We start from the raw sequence: 17666 nt of genomic DNA, 5'->3' as shown, positions 1-17666 counted from the left end.
ATAAATGTCACTTTTCTATACATAAATCAACAATTCTAAACAAATACACTTTAATTTTGTTGTACATAATGTTAAAGGTTTTCTTGAATGATACTTGTTTTTGTGGGTTTTTAAACTTAAGAAAGCATTATACCTTCCAACTTCTAAGAAACACCAAGTGAGATTTTTTAAAATAAAAGACAGCTCAGCTGAACATCACTAAGAAAAAAGGAACAGGAAGTAGACAGTTTTAACTTCAAAATGTTAGAGTACAGGAGGCAACTAGTAAATTATTCAAAGGGGTCAGCAGTGAGCTGATACAGTCCTAGATGTGTTAACAGATTTGAGACTGATCTGAAGGTAACTTTGGCTGTTAACTTTGTTTCTGCTGATCTTTCAAAGTTGTCAATATGCCAGCTGTAGAAATAGCTAACAGATTTCCTGTCAGTTATTATTTATAAAGCTCTTTACTATAGAAGTAAAGTGAAGCTGTACCCCTTACTTCACTCTGACTTTGTCTTTGAGTCAAATGTAGAGCTCAGACACAGCCATGGCAATGAATGAAGCCAGCTGTGTGAGCACCATCTTAAAAATAAATAAATAAATATCTTCACACGGCTAAAATTGACATAAAAGTTAACAGCTATTAAAAAATAGAAAACATTCAGGAAAAAATGGATTACTCCTGAAGACTACTAGAGAGAACAGTAACAGTCTGAACACTTTATTCCTTCAGACTACTTAGAAGCTTTAGCAGTGAGTAAAGCAGGAAGTAAGAGAATGGGCTTGAAAAGACTACATCTCTTAACATTTTAAAAGTGGCCTCTTCCTGTTTACATTGGAGACAGCACCACATTTCCGCAGATGGAGAATTGCAAAAAATTAAACATCTATACAGTTTAAAGCTGTGTGATTCACGTATGACCTACAGTTTAAAGCAAAGTTCTGTTAACATTAGAAATATAAATGTTAAACAAAACACATAGCCAAATATATGTGTGTTTGTTCGAAAACTCCTAAACTCAGTGAACTGATACAATATATAACTTACAAAAAAACAGACTTGTTTTAACAAATTTTTGTGTATAATATATATGCAACAAACACTCTAAATAAAAGGGTTACTTAAAAAGATGTGTCAAGGTATAATAATAATCAGTGTGGTGGAGATGTGACTGTATAATACTTACAAACTGCTGCTTCTGTTAGTCTGCTCAGGCTTTGCCTTTGTGGTTTTACCTGGTATAGGCAAATACTGTCTCCCTACCATTCATTACTGCTTAAGTAACTTTTTTTAAAGTCAAACATTGGTTTTGTGTCAGTTAATAATGTATTTAGAAGCCTGACAATCCTGCAACTGTGGGAAAAGCATTTCTCCTTGGGCATCCACTGAAAAAACAGAAATGTCCAGATGGACAACTCAGTCAACAATATATAAACAAACAAATGAATGAATGAATGAGTAATACACTGTATTAACAACTGCAGTAAACTGTATCCGGCTATTCAGTTTCATGCAACACTGAGTCACTTCTGCTGCTCATCATGTGAAGAATTCTGCATGGTAAACGGCCAGCATGTGCAATTATGTGTACAGCCATTATGATGTTTAAACTCCGGCAGTTAAACTGCCAGTTCTAACATTGTCTTGCACATGTGCTTGTGCTCTGAGTCGCAGAACAGGAGATGGGTTCTGCATCAAAACAAGCCCTTGTTAGCAGTACTAATAATAGAGTTAAGAAATACAAAGATGTTCTACTTCATAATTATGCATCTCACCATAGTATATGTTTGTTTCTGTGTAATATACAATACTGCTCACTCGAATCATTGAAGTCTGTGGTCTAGCATAATGTTAGTGTCATATTACACAATGTATCAAAGAACAGTTCAATTTCTAGAAGCATAAATGCTTATGCAGAGTGCTGACACATGCTCAGAGACATGACTGCTCACAGTCTGGGTATCAGAACACTATGTTTTTATTTTATTTATTTATTTTACATTTGTTGACCGGGATAGTCCGACTGGAAGCATGTCCATTTTCAGCGGAGGCCCGGGGAGAAAAGCTCCAAGGGTAAGCAGATACAGCATTACATAATACCAGCATTACATATTACAAACAGGCTATTTACAGAGATTACATAAGTAAGCAAGTTAAACAAGTTCCACAGGTTACAGTTAATCCTGAGCACAAGTCAGGATTAAATTAAATTACACAGTAAACTGGTTAACAGATTTTTACATATTCTAGAGAGAGTTAGCCAGGCTTGTTACATTGACATAGCCAGTTAAGTGACAAATGTTGTTTGAGTCTAGTTTTAAATTGACCTAAGGTGGAAAGTAAGGTAATATCAGCTGGAAGAGAGTTCCAGGATCTACTTACAGAGTTTGCAAAGAGAGAATCACCGGCTGTGTTATTAATTTTGCTAGCCTGAATTAGTAGTTTGTTAGAGGATCGAAGCGGTCTTGGATTGTTATAGGGGGTGATAATATTTTTAAGTGCAGGAGTATTGTCCGGATTATAGAGGATTTTATAGGCCATAATCAGTTGGTTATACTGGATTAGGCTGGGTCGTTCAAGCCAACCAAGCTGATTTAGATGCAATGATGTGTCCTAAAAGGCAGCCCAGTGGCAAACCTGGCAATGTGGTTGTAGCAATTTGAGAGTTTGTTAAGGACAGTCTTGTTCAAATTCGAGAGTAGAGGGGATGCATACAGAAGGGTTGAAAGAAGGTGAGAGCGAGCTATGGCAATTTTAGCTGGAGGGGTTAGGAAGGCTTTTATTCTGTAAAGTGACCCTAGTTTTTTATTGATGGTTTTGATAGTTTGGTTAACATGTAGGTCAAATTTTAGATAGTACATCTATATCATGTACATGATATACACTGCTATCTACCAGTACATATCTATGACTCTGCACATATCCTCATTCCTATGCTGCTTGGCCAGGAATATTACAAGACCGGAATTAAATCAAACACTTATTTCAGAATACTCTGAACTGTGAAATGAAAATAAATGGATGCATTAATGCTGTTTCTTGAACAAGCAGGTAGAACTGACAGAGAAACACACACATTAGCACACATACAGCCATGCTCACACATGCACAGACAGGGAGCTAGAGTGATCTGTAGTTTGTCACAACAGTGCAAGCCTAGAGGTTATACTGAGCTTCTAAATTGACATTTTCTAGTAAAAATTATCTGGACTTCATATGCAGATATACAATCATAAACTGCACTTATGTTATGCCTTTAGGTGCAAAGGTATTAGAACAGACACTCCCTTTAGGAAAAGAAGCATGTACAACTTTGTTGTACACTAATGCTAAGGAACATTTTAGATTGTAAGATCTTAACAGATGCAAAATCACAATGGGTATGTGCTTCAGCTAATAATAAAATAATTATGAAAAACTACACCACAAATTGTGTTTTTCATTTCCTTTTAAGAAATACCACAATACTTTTAGCTCCTTTTTCACACAAGCCCCTTCTGACAAAGTATGCCTCACAAGATTATGACATAAACTGCCCACAATTAAAAATGTTGTTGATTATTTCTTGGGAGATTTTTATCCACTCTTTATCATTATATGACTCCCCTCAGTGCACCACTTTCATTGATGGGTCTACCAGCAACCTCCTTACCTCCCAGATGTGTTCCAATAGGGCTGGGGTCACAGCAGATCTTAAGAGTGCCCTAGGGGTCTGGCTGTCAACATCCTCTTGGGGTTCCTTTATGATTTACCCCATTACTTTCACCTTCCCACATGGTTCTCATGGTTGTGTCCAAGGGATGTGAGTGCAATAGGGTTATGTGGGATTTTGCACTACCTCTGCAGCAGATCAGCCATGTCCCCATCCATGTCACTATCCTATCATGCCCTTTGGACCATGATATCCAGTAGCAACATCCTTAGCCTCTACCAGGGATCATAGGTCCATAGGTGTTTACTAGGCTAATGACCACAAGGGCCTTTTAAGCCTAGCCATGCATCCCAAATCTCTGAGAAGTTCTGGTGCCCTTGATAAGTGCAAACAGGGGCTTGGGAGATGAAACATTTACAAGCAGGGGTCTGGGAGATGAACCATTTACAGGCTGTCTGTGTCTGTTAGAGACACCATGTGCCAAACCAGGAATGAATTTCCTGTTTCCTATCTAATTGTCCAAATTACACTTGAATTGGGTTAGACAGGAACTCTGCTTCACGTGGATGTGAAGCCTATTCCAGGGAAAGGGTAGCCTCTGGGATACATACCTGTCTCTCCAGTAGGTCCTATTTATATCACAGGCAAGATTGGGTCTATATTAAAAACCTGAAAGGCCGTAACATCGAAGCTATGTACATCGACACATAAAGGTCGATACATATACATATCAAAACTGTAAAAAATGGAAAAAACAATGCCGAGAAGGTGTTCGTCAACAAAACATTAAAAATTGAAATTAACTCACTTGGGGGGCTGTGCCCCCCCCACACTTAAATATACCAACTCCAAGACTGCACTACAGTGGGGAAAAGGATATATTTCTTTATCCCATGATCACAATACTGGCTTAACAAACACATTCAGCATTATGATTTTCACCGTTTACGTGTTTCGACGTTTATGTACATCGACCTTTATGTGTCAATGTACATAGCTTCAATGTTATAACCTTTCAGGCTTTTAATATAGACCTGGCAAGATTTAAGTCTTTAGAATGGGTAATTCTGGTGCTGCTTATTTTGCGAATATGCAGGAGGTCCATCAAAGTGTGGTCTGACAATGCCTTGTTTGCCTAGCATAGATCACCCCTCAACAGCCTGTAGAAGACAGAATACAGGGATAGGGCCTTGAGGTGATCTGCAGAGGACATGTTACTTGCACCCTAAATTCTTTTAATGAGGAACCTCTGTTGACATTCCATTTGTTGGATATGTCTGGTTAGGTCTGATGAATGCCAAATACAGTGGAATAATGACTTCCTTGGACCTAGATGCCATACCTTTGTTTATAAGTTTCACAACATAGAATGATTTCCTCACTACTGTAGACACATGATGGTCAAAGCTAGATTACTGTCTAGGGTGTCCCCAAGTCCATGATATCTGGATCAACTCTTAGGGGTGTGTTGTCAATATGATAGTTACCAGGGAAGGCTAACTTTCTGAAGGATATTATGCATTTCTTGGCATTTAGTTTTGTCCATGTCTCTAACATCAGTTATTTGTCTGTGCCAGTCCTTCCTGGAGAACATTTTTGTTGGTGGCGGATTCAATGACAGTTCCTAATATGCAATCATCTCCGGATTTAGTCAACCAGAGGTCATTGACATTGGTCTTGACTTCGGAGAAGTAAATGCCCAAAAGTATCAGTCCCAGGACTGATCCTTGAGAGATTCTGCTTGTGACTGGCCTCTTTATGGAGGTGGGCTCCCCAATTCTAGCTTTCTGGGTACTGTCTGTAAGCCAGCTGGCTATCCACCAGGTGACATAAAGGTTTGTACCTAACCTTTTGAGTTTGTCAACAATGTCCAAGTTGGGTATTGTGTCAAATGCCTTGGCCAGGTCAAGGTAGGCAGTGTGAACCATTTTGTCCTCATCCATTGCTTTGGTAACCTTCTCAAAGAAGTCTACCAGTTTGAATAGGCATGGCCTATCCTTGATAAATTCAAATTGGGTTAAGTCCAGTGTCTGGAGGTTTCCTATGTCATTATTATCCATAATAATTATTTTCATGGCTTTATGTATAAGACCAGTGAGGCTAATAGGTTTGCAGTTTCCAGGCTCGGTAGATGGCCCACCTTTGTGCAGAGGGATGACCGTTACTGTTCTCTATTCATGAGGCATGAAGCCCATTTGGAGGCTACAGTTAAATAGCAATTCCAGAGGGCCTGATAGGCCATGTTTCATGCTGTTTAGAAAGTATCCTGGGATATTATCTGTGCTCACTGATGCAGTGTTCTTGCCCTTAGAGAGAGAACATTAAGAACCTGTTTCCTAGTATAGCAAGGGGAATTGTATTTGATGGTATTTCCTGTGGGAAGGTTGTTAGTGACAGAGGAGTAAAGTTGGAGCTGACTTTGTTGGCCAGTAAGTTTGCTATGTCTTCTGGCTTAGTATAGGTGGCTCTATTAACAATAAGCTCTGCACACAATTGTGTATTGCCTTTGAGATTGCATACATAGCTAAAGAATGCCTTTTGGTTGTCTTTGGCCTCGGAGCATACCTCTCAACCTGGAAACATCAAAATATGGACAAGGCCCATGAAAAATAGGTACAAATCTGTACGCAGATTAACATAAAATTTGCATACATAATTATGTAACCCCAGCCCACTCCAATGGAATTGTGGGATGCCAACTTCCAAATGCAAACTGAAGGACAACCAAAATATGGCATCAGAGTCCCCCTGCAGCCATTCCAATGTCCTATTACCTGACTATTTCACCCCATTTACCATAAACATTGTGTGCATACTGCTTTACTTCTATGATTATATGGATTTTATTTTCACCGTAAAACTCCACTGCCAATCATGAGTGGACAGGTGATCCACTGTGGCAACCTCTAACCAGGAGAAGCCAAAAGGAGAAGAAGAAGATAGCACAATGCACAAACACTAATAGATATCTGCTAAACAAAGCGATAATGTCTCACAATTACAACAGACTTGGCATTAAAACTTTCCTGCCCTTGAAACTCACATTCATTGAAACAGCACTGAAACCCACACTACAGTCAGAGAAAATGCATCTGGTGGCCAGTGGAGGATAAAGATTACCTTTGGGCTGTTTTCAAATCATTGGCCCCTTGCACACAAAACAAGAAAGATACATATGTTCTTTGGTACACCTTCCTGATTTTATTAAATTATATCCTTTGTATAATACAGTACGCTTGTTAGGCAGAGCACATTTTAAATTTATTGTTTGAACATTTTTCCAGTAGGCAATGAAACAAAATGCATGATAAATTACAAAACTGCCCAATTCATAACCTTCAACATTCAGATCTGAAGAAGGCTTGTTTGCTGAAAGCGCTTATCGGGTATGAAAGGACTGGATTTTATATTGGCATTCTATGGTTTTATATGTTTTTGAATAAATTAGAAGTTTTTTAGCAATTTTTGCCATGGTGGTTTACCGAAGATTGTTTACACACAGGTGTATTAAATTGGGGGCATTTTCACACATACACACACACATACCTTCGAGTGCCAGACTCCATCCTTCCATTTGATCGATCACATCCTTGCAGAATAAGTACCGGGGACTTCCCGCCTACAAGTTCAAAATAACTAACTTGAGTGCAGCCTGCAGCCTCTGTTCACCACTGTAGTACCCAGAACTTATAAACATGTTACCTGAAATTCCTGCGGCTCGTAATTGCAGCTAGAATCCTTTCCGCTCTGCAGTAAACTCGAGTGCAGGCAGAATAAACAAAATAACTCAAGTGCAGCCAGAATAAATAAATCTGTTCACCGCTCTAGTACCCAGGACTTTCCTGCTCTCAAGTGGAATTCAAAAGTGAGTGAGTCAGCTGTGAGTCAGCAGGCCCTTGAGCTGAATTCTGACAGGCTGTTAGCCCTGATGGAGCTGACATCATCACACACATGATGATGTCAACTCAGAAAATGAGAAAAAAATTAAAACAAAAAAGCTGGAAAAAATTTGGAAATGCAGGCGTGCCACTCGGGAATTGTGGCACCCCATTATTTGGACCCAAAAACTTGGTAAAAAACGAGTAATTCGGTACAGTTGGGAGGCATGCCTGGGAGGTCAAATTTACTTCAGTTTGGCACTGGTAGATTTTACTTATCCACTGAATTGTTTCTTTAGTTTGATGAGAGTGCTTTTATTCTGCTGGGTTCTGCACCTCTTGACTTTTTGCCATGACTTTCTTCCTTTTGTTATTCAGCCTATAGGTGTTGTGATTCTACTAGGGTGGCTTGTTTTTTGAGTTAGTTCTGTACTTCTTCCTGGTGGGTACAGCTGCCTCGATGCAGCTATCAACATACTTGTATAGGGTTTCTGTGAATAGTTCTGTGTAGGCTTCAATGTTCTCAGGGTTTATGGAGGCTTGTGATTTTGCCAGGTTATCACTTGATAACAGGGAGTTAGCCTTAGAGTAGTTCCTGAATATTCCAGTGTTAGCTGGGGTTCCAGGTTTCCTTTTTACTTCAAAGGAGACCAGTTTATGGTCTGACCTTACCAAAGAAGACATTACAGTGGGTGTTGTGCAGCACTCTCCCATATTAGTAAGGACCAGATCCAGTATGGTTCTACCCCTTGTTGGTAAACTGACAATCTGGTTAGGGAGTTTGTGTTTATAAAATCCATGAAACTTTGTGCCTGTATGTTTAGTGTTGTATATGATTGCCAAATAATAGGTAATTAAAGTCACTCATGAATATGGTATTGGGTTGGTGGTGAGTGTTTCCAATAAGTTTAAATAAATGGTATGGGTTTCCTGGGTTATAGATCGGGGCCTATAGCTTGTAAGGAAGTCATATGGAATTTTGCCTATGAAGGTTTGAATGAGCAGAAGCTCAAGTGCATTATCTTGTTTGACTAGCCTTGAGGTATATTTATTTTTTATGTAAAGTGAGACACCTCCAACTTTAGTAGCTCTCTGTGTAGTAGCTGGTCTAAATGTGTGGAAAGCATTCAGGAGATACTCACATTACCTCCATCCCCCCAGGGATAGTAACACCCATACCTCCCTGGTGTTCCATCAGTCACCCCTCTATGCCACTGGAGTGGCTAAGTTTTATTGATTATTTTTAACTGATGTGAAAAGGATGTAACAGGCTTAGAATATAAACTTTTTAGAAGGAAAAGAGAAAAGAGTGAGATAAACTCTACCAACATTGTACTGAATTAAAAAAAATGCAAGTAACTCTTTAAAATATAAAAGCAAAAATGTGGTATTGTAATTATCTTTTTATTAAAATGTGTAGCATTTAAAACAAGTGTAAAATTGTATGTGAGATATAATTGTGTAGCTGTTACTGTGGAAAATAATTTGTAGTTTGAGAGTGAACCAAGTTTCTTGGCCGTGCAAACTTTTGCAGTACTTAAAGCCTAATACTGCTCTTTGAAATAATAGTGCATTAGGTCTCATGATAATGTCCTAGTTGGATAGTAGATTGTTGGGACTACCTTCTTCCCAGGAGTATGTAACAGTGGAAACAAGCATCTTCTAAAATTCAAACTGAAGCCACAGGAAATCTTGTTGAGGACTTACATAAAGAAAAGGAAATAAAGAGAGACTGTTAGTTTAAGTCGGTTATGGTTTTGCCTGCTAGAAAGTCAGTTACTGGAACTTCCTGCTGATCCATACACAATGGGTGATATGCATGTAAGGACTATAAAAAAATATGTTTTTGATCTTGAAAGCTGGAGGCAGTGAGGCCAGAGTAAATCTTCCATTAAAGTAAATAGCCAGTTTAGGTGATAGTGTCTGGTGCATGTCACCTATATGTCTAAAACTTTTATTTAACTTCCTTATGCAATAATATTTGGATGTTCCCTTTTCAATTTTAACATTTAATGTTTTTAATTCCAAGTAAAAAAATATTACTGAATTTTAATTCTTGTGGAGGAAGATGCACACAGATGGATTATATCCTATGTAAGAGGCCCAGTCTGAAGGAGATTGGAGACTGTAAAGTGGTGACAGGGGAAAGTGTAGTTAAGCAGCATAGAATGGTGGTCTGTAGGATGAAGTTGGTAATCAAGAAGAGGAGAAGGAGTGTGAAAGCAGTGCCAAGGATTAAATGGTGGAAGTTAAAAAAAGGGTGATTGTAAGGTGGAGTTCAGGGAAGAGTTAAGACAGGCACTGGGAAGCAGTGAAGAGTTTCCAAATAGCTGGGTAACTACAGCAGAGCTAGTAAGGGACACTGCTGGAAAGGTGCTTGGTGAGACATCTGGACAGAGGAAGGAGGGCAAGGAGACCTGGTGGTGGAATGAGGAAGTACAGGAGAGTATACTGAGGAAGAGGCTGGTGAAGAAGAAGTGGGATTGTCAAAGAGATGAAGAAAGTAGACATGAGTATAAGGAGATGAGACGCATGGCAAAGAGAGAGAGGTGGCAAAGGCTAAGTGTAAGGCATATGGAGAGTTGTATGAGAGATTGGACACTAAAGAGGGAGAAAAGGACCTGTACCGATTGGCTAGACAGAGGGACAGAGCTGGGAAAGATGTGCAGCAGGTAAGGGTGATAAAGGATAGTGAAGAAAACCTACTCACAAGTGAGGAGAGTGTGTTGAGGAGATGGAAAGAGTACTTTGAAGGGCTGATGAATGAAGAGAATGAGAGAGAGAGAAGGTTGGATGATGTGGGGATACTGAATCAGGAAGTGAAACAGATTAGCAAGGAGGAAGTAAGGACAGCTATGAAGACGATGAAGAACGGAAAGGCTTATTGGCCCAGATGACATACCAGTGGAAGCATGGAGGTGCTTAGGTGAAATGGCAGTGGAATTTAACCAGATTGTTTAATGAAATTTTGAAAAGTCAGAGGATGCCTGAGGAGTGGAGAAAAAGTGTTTTGGTACCTATCTTTAAGAATAAGGGTGATGTGCAGAGCTGCAGTAACTACAGAGGGATAAAATTGATTAGTCACAGCTTGAAGTTATGGGAAAGAGTAGTGGAAGCTAGGTTAAGAAGGGAGGTGATGATTAGTGATCAGCAGTATGGTTTCATGCCAGGAAAGAGCACTTCAGATGCAATATTTGCTCTGAGAGTGTTGTTGGAGAAATACAGAGAAGGTCAGAAGGAGTTGCATTGTGTCTTTGTGGACTTAGAGAAATCATATGACAGGGTGCCTATGGAGGAGTTGTGGTACTGTATGAGGAAGTCGGGAGTGGCAGAGAAGTATGTAAGAGTGGTACAGGATATGTACGAGGGTAGTGTGACATTGGTGAGGACTGCGGTGGGAGTGACAGATACGTTTAAGGTGGAGGTGGGATTACATCAAGGATCAGCTCTGAGCCCTTTCTTATTTGCAGTGGTAATGGACAGGTTGACAGATGATATCAGACAGGAGGCCCCGTGGACTATGATGTTTGCAGATGACATTGTGATATGTAGTGAGAGTAGGGACCAGGTTGAGGAGACCCTGGAGAGGTGGAGATATGCTTTAGAGAGGAGAAGAATGAAGGTCAGCAGAGCTAAAACAGAATATATGTGTGTAAATGTGAGCGAGGGTAGAGGAATGGTGAGGATGCAGGGAGTTGAGTTGGTGAATGTGGATGAGTTTAAGTACTTGGGATCAACAGTTCAGAGTAATGGTGAGTGTGGAAGAGAGGTGAAGAAGAGAGTACAGGCAGGGTGGAATGGGTGGAGAAGAGTGTCAGGAGTGATTTGTGACAGACGAGTACCAATATGAGTGAAAAGGAAGGTCTACAAGAGGGTAGTGAGACCAGCTATGTTATATGGGTTGGAGACGGTGGCATTGATGAAAAGGCAGGTGTCAGAGCTGGATGTGGCAGAGTTAAAGATGTTAAGATTTGCACTGGGTGTGACTAGGATGGACAGGATTAGGAATCAGTATATTAGAGGGTCAGCTCAGGTTGGACAGTTTGGAGACAAAGCAAGAGAGGTGAGATTGCGTTGGTTTGGACATGTGCTGAGGAGGGATGCTGGGTATATTGGGAAAAGGATGCTAAGGATGGAGCTGCCAGGTAAGAGGAAAAGGGGAAGGCCTAAGATAAGGTTTATGGATGTGGTGAGAGAGGACATGCAGGCAGTTGGTGTGAAAGAGCATGATGCAGAGGACAGGAACAAATGGAAACAGATGATCCGCTGTGGCGACCCATAACAGGAACCGCCGAAAGAAGATGATGATGTCTGGTAGGTTATTTGTGTATTAGATTAGGGTTATGAACAGGTTTACAACTCAATGTGGGCAAATACCCTTTCAAACAGTATTGCTAGCATTTAAAAATTTAAAGTTTGGCATATCTTAAGGGGAATTTGTAATTTATGTTCTTGATTTGCTAAAACGGTTTGTCTGGTGGCTACTTACCATAAACTGGAAATGGGGACGGGGTTGTTGTTCCAGTACCAACAACCCCTTCTTCATTTCTAGTTTGCCTGGTGACTGCATACCATAAACTGGAAATGGGGACAGGGTTGTTGATACTAGAACATTATATTTTACTCCCTATAGAAAACATTGTGTGTGTGTGGGTGTGTGTGTGTTTAAAATAATTTTGGAATGTTTCAATTACTGTTGGTAAGACTGCACTAGAAGGCACTGGACTCTAAATTTGGTGAAATTCTAGAGATTCAGGAATTATAACTCAGATCTGTAGCTATACAGTGTAACACTTATTTAGGTAAGACAGGTGTTGGCCATTATACAAGTCAGCGATAAACATTTACCATATGCCCTTAAGGCTAATCAGCCCTTACATATCACATGTGTTTTTCAAAGGTGTGGATTAAGAGATTATAGCTGTGGTGTCAGAAATGTGGATTTAAATCCCATTCCTTCACAAATTTTTAACGGTATTGAAGGAATTCAAACCCAATACTACTGTCTCCAACACATGCTCCTCCCATAGACAAAGCACTTCATGACTGAGTATGCATTTTATGTTTGAATGTGATGAAAGGAGAAAAATTCTACTAACAGTAATATATTTCAACCTGCTTCAGGTGTACACAGTGCCCCTAACAATCCAAAATATTGATCCTACTATGATCAAGTAGCAATGGATCAGTTACTTTCATAAACACAGACTGTGCCACCAAGAATAACCACTTTTTCACTGGCAACACCTCTGTATTTGACAGTAATCAGTGAAAGAAATTCTACTTCTAGCAATGTGTTTTGCCACATTCAAAAACAATATCTTTTTCTGATAATTTAACTGTCATTAAATTACTAAGTCAGCTGCTTTCAAACAGAGACTAATCCCTAATTACCTCCATGGTTAAGTACACCTCACATGCCTGACTGTGAACTAACAAAAAATAATTTTGTCCACAATAATGAATTCAGCTCATGTAATACCCACAAATCCATACATACACACAGAGTCATGCAGACCTCTCCAGGATTGTTTTACTGTAATTGCACTGGTGACCTGTGTAAGCATCTCCACTCACAAATTGCAAGAGTGAAAGACAAAAAAAAAACACATATGTTGCATATTGGGGAGCTGAAACCTCCCCTTAATCATCATCTAACTCATGAGCTGCTTTTCTGAAGTTTCTGTAGATCATTGGTTATAATGGAGTGTACAACAGTATTGCAAACTACTGTGTGCTCAGACCCAGAGGCAGAACTGCAGTGCTAAATAGGTATATTACAGTCCTGTTTTAGGAATTGTTTTTGTTTTAAGATTAAGAAGCTTCTGTTACTTTTGTTATTTTTCCAAAATATCTAAATCCTCATTATAAAAAAATAAATCCCCAAATGCAGAGGCAGAAAAACACATGCACACACACATATATAGACAGACACATACACATTAAAGTACTACAGAAGAAATAAATTACAAAGTAAATGAATGTATAATCTTAGACTTGGCTACGCACAGAAGGGTAACAACTTTTGTATTGTTATTCTTGCTATCTGTGAAGAATTATTTGAAATAAATGACTAGTTAATTGCAGATGTGTAGATGTCTGTGTGAATGCTGCATGCCTTGTAGAAAACCAAAATGTGATGACTGCATATAAAATTTGCAGATGAATAACTTTTAAACTGTGCGCAATAACTATTAAAGTAATTATCTATATAACAGACAATAATATAGCAATAACCCACGCCTGGGTGTGGGTAATGCTGGATTTACCCACGGTTGGTGTGGTTTGGCCAAACAAAGCCAACCGTGGTAATACATTACCCACAAGCGTGGGTTATTATACCATGACATTATTTAAGAAAAGAAACTGTTACTTTTCTTAAATAATGGCATAGTATAATGCCTGTTTGCTGCCCTTCTGCAGATGTCTGGCATCCGCAGCAGTTCTGATGTACTGCGCAGTACATCAGAGCTGTGGGCAAAAGCAACGGAGAAAGCAAGATCTCCGTTGCTTTTTTTTTACTGTTTCGCTATGTTAAATGGGTTTAACATAGCGAGACAGCTTTAAAATAAGCAACGGAGATCCGAACTGTTTTTGCTGGAGTCTTTGCTATTTTTGATGCTATTATACAATTACAAAATATTGTGAGAAACAAAAGAGATGTTGGCTTAACTAGCACATGCTTAAAACAGATATATTTACATTACCTGTTGTCTGCCTCTTGCTGTTGTATTTTATTTTATTTTACATTTGTATACTGGGATAGTCCGACGGTACACAGGTCCATTTACAGTGGAGGCCCAGGGAGAAACGCTCCACAATTAGATTAACATCAACATGGTAATACAAACAATTATATAACAGTGATAACTGAGGTAAGTACAGACATAAAAGTATCATACAATCCAGTCTAAGCAATAAATACATCAGCAGTGAGTAAATTTACAAAGATAGACAGTCTCATACATCAAAGCTTTAACATTGATTAGTGAGATAGGATAAAAGAATACAAAAATCATATGATTACACATGACATATTATGCAATTTCAAGTTGACAGTAAGATACCTAACTGTAGCATATATACAGTAGCGATAGCAGGAAGGAAGGAAGGTGTAAAGTGTGCTGAGATTGTGAGATTCATTTGATGCATGGACATAGCCATGTATACATAAGATGTGATTTGAGAGCATTTTTGAAATGTGTATTTTAAACAGATGCACTTTAGGTAAAAATAAAATACATGAATGGCAGTCTTGAGACTTCATGTCTGTACTGCTTTTATCTACTCTTATTTGATTTTTATACCCTAGAACTGTTCTGTTACTTGAAATTACTTTACATTACTGTTGAACTAATAAGTGTCTTGCTTTAACTGAATGAAAGTTACATTAGATTGTTCTGTGTATGCTAACCATTTTCTAAACATAGAGTAGTATGTCAGAACTTCATTTTTATCAGTCTAGCTAACTGCTGGATCAGATGTAGAATCTCTGTTTTTGTCAGTGTAGCTAATTGCTGTTGCTTTAACTCTTTACTAACCAGATTCTTGTCTTGTGATTCTGCATGGGCTGTCTGAGATGTCTCAGTATTCTGTTCTGCTGACTCTAAAGCACTTATGCACTTCTGAAAAGTGTTTGCATATGTTGTCTAAACTTTCTGAACTCACTCTGTCTGCCTCTTAGATGTTTATTAAATCTGTCAGTTTATCATGAACCTCGTCTCTGCTCTTATCTGTGTTGTTCTGTGCAGTGGTTTTGTGCCACTTTTGTCTAACAAGAGGTACAGAAGATTCTGTCAATAACTGACTTGACTGACATTGTAACTCTGAAACTAACATTTTACATGTGGTGACAGCACATAATACAAGTGTATGACCCTTATCTGGCTGTTTACCATAATTTTTATGACACTGCACACAGAAAGCAGTTTCATGCAACTTGCACAATAAACATTTACTGTCATACCAATCATGTTTGTGATTAAGCCAACTGGCGTGTGGAAACAGTGATCCAAATGCACCAACCAGACCAAAATGAACCACTGCTGTCAGCTGGACAAAACACTGTAAACTTCTGTAAAACACACGTTTATTCTTATTTAAAATAAAAATAAAAATCTTGATTGAGCGCTTTCATCCCCACTTACAGAGACTTCCTCAAAATCAATCAGTAAAAACTTTGAACACATATATCCTGTGATTAATTAACCTATTAACAATTTTTCCAACTTTTAAAGGTACCATGTTCCAAAAACATTCTTTCCCTACAGAAACACAATATTACCACAACATAAACATATGTGAAAATTAATAAAGACTTTATACAAGCTACCTATATACATAAAAGCCATATTTTCCCATTTCTTGTTTTTTGTCATTATTAAATGATAGCCCTTTTATTTAATATTGGCATCAAGGAAATATTATCATTAATCCTGGAATTTGGGTGGCATGTAACTTTATCTGCTATCTTAACTAATCTTATTTATTTGATTTGTTTCCTTGCTTCTCAACTAAGGACAGTTTAACCCTTTATTATATGTATGCTAGCAAACAGAAATACATGCATCTAACTGACTATATTTTATAGCAACAGAAGTGTATATGCATCTAACTAGCAAACAGATGTGCACATGCATTTATACATTTCTAAATATATCTATATCTAACAATCTGATCTTAACCACAATGCCTGCAATCAAACAAATTGGGTTGGATTTGTGAATACTAGATGGGTGTGAATGGGATGTAGCTAATTGCTGTTGCTTTAACTCTTTACTAACCAGATTCTTGTCTTGTGATTCTGCATGGGCTGTCTGAGATGTCTCAGTATTCTGTTCTGCTGACTCTAAAGCGCTTATGCACTTCTGAAAAAGTGTTTGCATATGTTGTCTAAACTTTCTGAACTCACTCTGTCTGCCTCTTAGATGTTTATTAAATCTGTCAGTTTATCATGAACCTCGTCTCTGCTCTTATCTGTGTTGTTCTGTGCAGTGGTTTTGTGCCACTTTTGTCTAACAAGAGGTACAGAAGATTCTGTCAATAACTGACTTGACTGACATTGTAACTCTGAAACTAACATTTTACATGTGGTGACAGCACATAATACAAGTGTATGACCCTTATCTGGCTGTTTACCATAATTTTTATGACACTGCACACAGAAAGCAGTTTCATGCAACTTGCACAATAAACATTTACTGTCATACCAATCATGTTTGTGATTAAGCCAACACAACGTGTGGAAACAGTGATCCAAATGCACCAACCAGACCAAAATGAACCACTGCTGTCAGCTGGACAAAACACTGTAAACTTCTGTAAAACACACGTTTATTCTTATTTAAAATAAAAATAAAAATCTTGATTGAGCGCTTTCATCCCCACTTACAGAGACTTCCTCAAAATCAATCAGTAAAAACTTTGAACACATATATCCTGTGATTAATTAACCTATTAACAATTTTTCCAACTTTTAAAGGTACCATGTTCTAAAAACATTCTTTCCCTACAGAAACACAATATTACCACAACATAAACATATGTGAAAATTAATAAAGACTTTATACAAGCTACCTATATACATAAAAGCCATATTTTCCCATTTCTTGTCATTATTAAATGATAGCCCTTTTATTTAATATTGGCATCAAGGAAATATTATCATTAATCCTGGAATTTGGGTGGCATGTAACTTTATCTGCTATCTTAACTAATCTTATTTATTTGATTTGTTTCCTTGCTTCTCAACTAAGGACAGTTTAACCCTTTATTATATGTATGCTAGCAAACAGAAATACATGCATCTGACTATATTATTCCTACATATAGTATAGCAACAGAAGTGTATATGCATCTAACTAGCAAACAGATGTGCACATGCATTTATACATTTCTAAATATATCTAGATCTAACAATCTGATCTTAACCACAATGCCTGCAATCAAACAAATTGGGTTGGATTTGTGAATACTAGATGGGTGTGAATGGGACAGATGTACATATTCACAAGGGTACATTGATTATTTAGCAAAGATCTTCAAGCAATAAATACATTAATTGTTTTTTTTCCCAATAACATTTTACTGAAAAAGCATTTTAAAATGCAAAATAGATGTGCAAATAAAATTCACAATGGCACTGATTTTCTAT

This window comes from Protopterus annectens, chromosome 3.part0 (genome assembly GCF_019279795.1).
Source record: "Protopterus annectens isolate FY-2018-M chromosome 3.part0, PAN1.0, whole genome shotgun sequence".
Lineage (NCBI taxonomy): Eukaryota > Metazoa > Chordata > Ceratodontiformes > Protopteridae > Protopterus > Protopterus annectens.
This window is presented reverse-complemented; position numbering follows the sequence as displayed.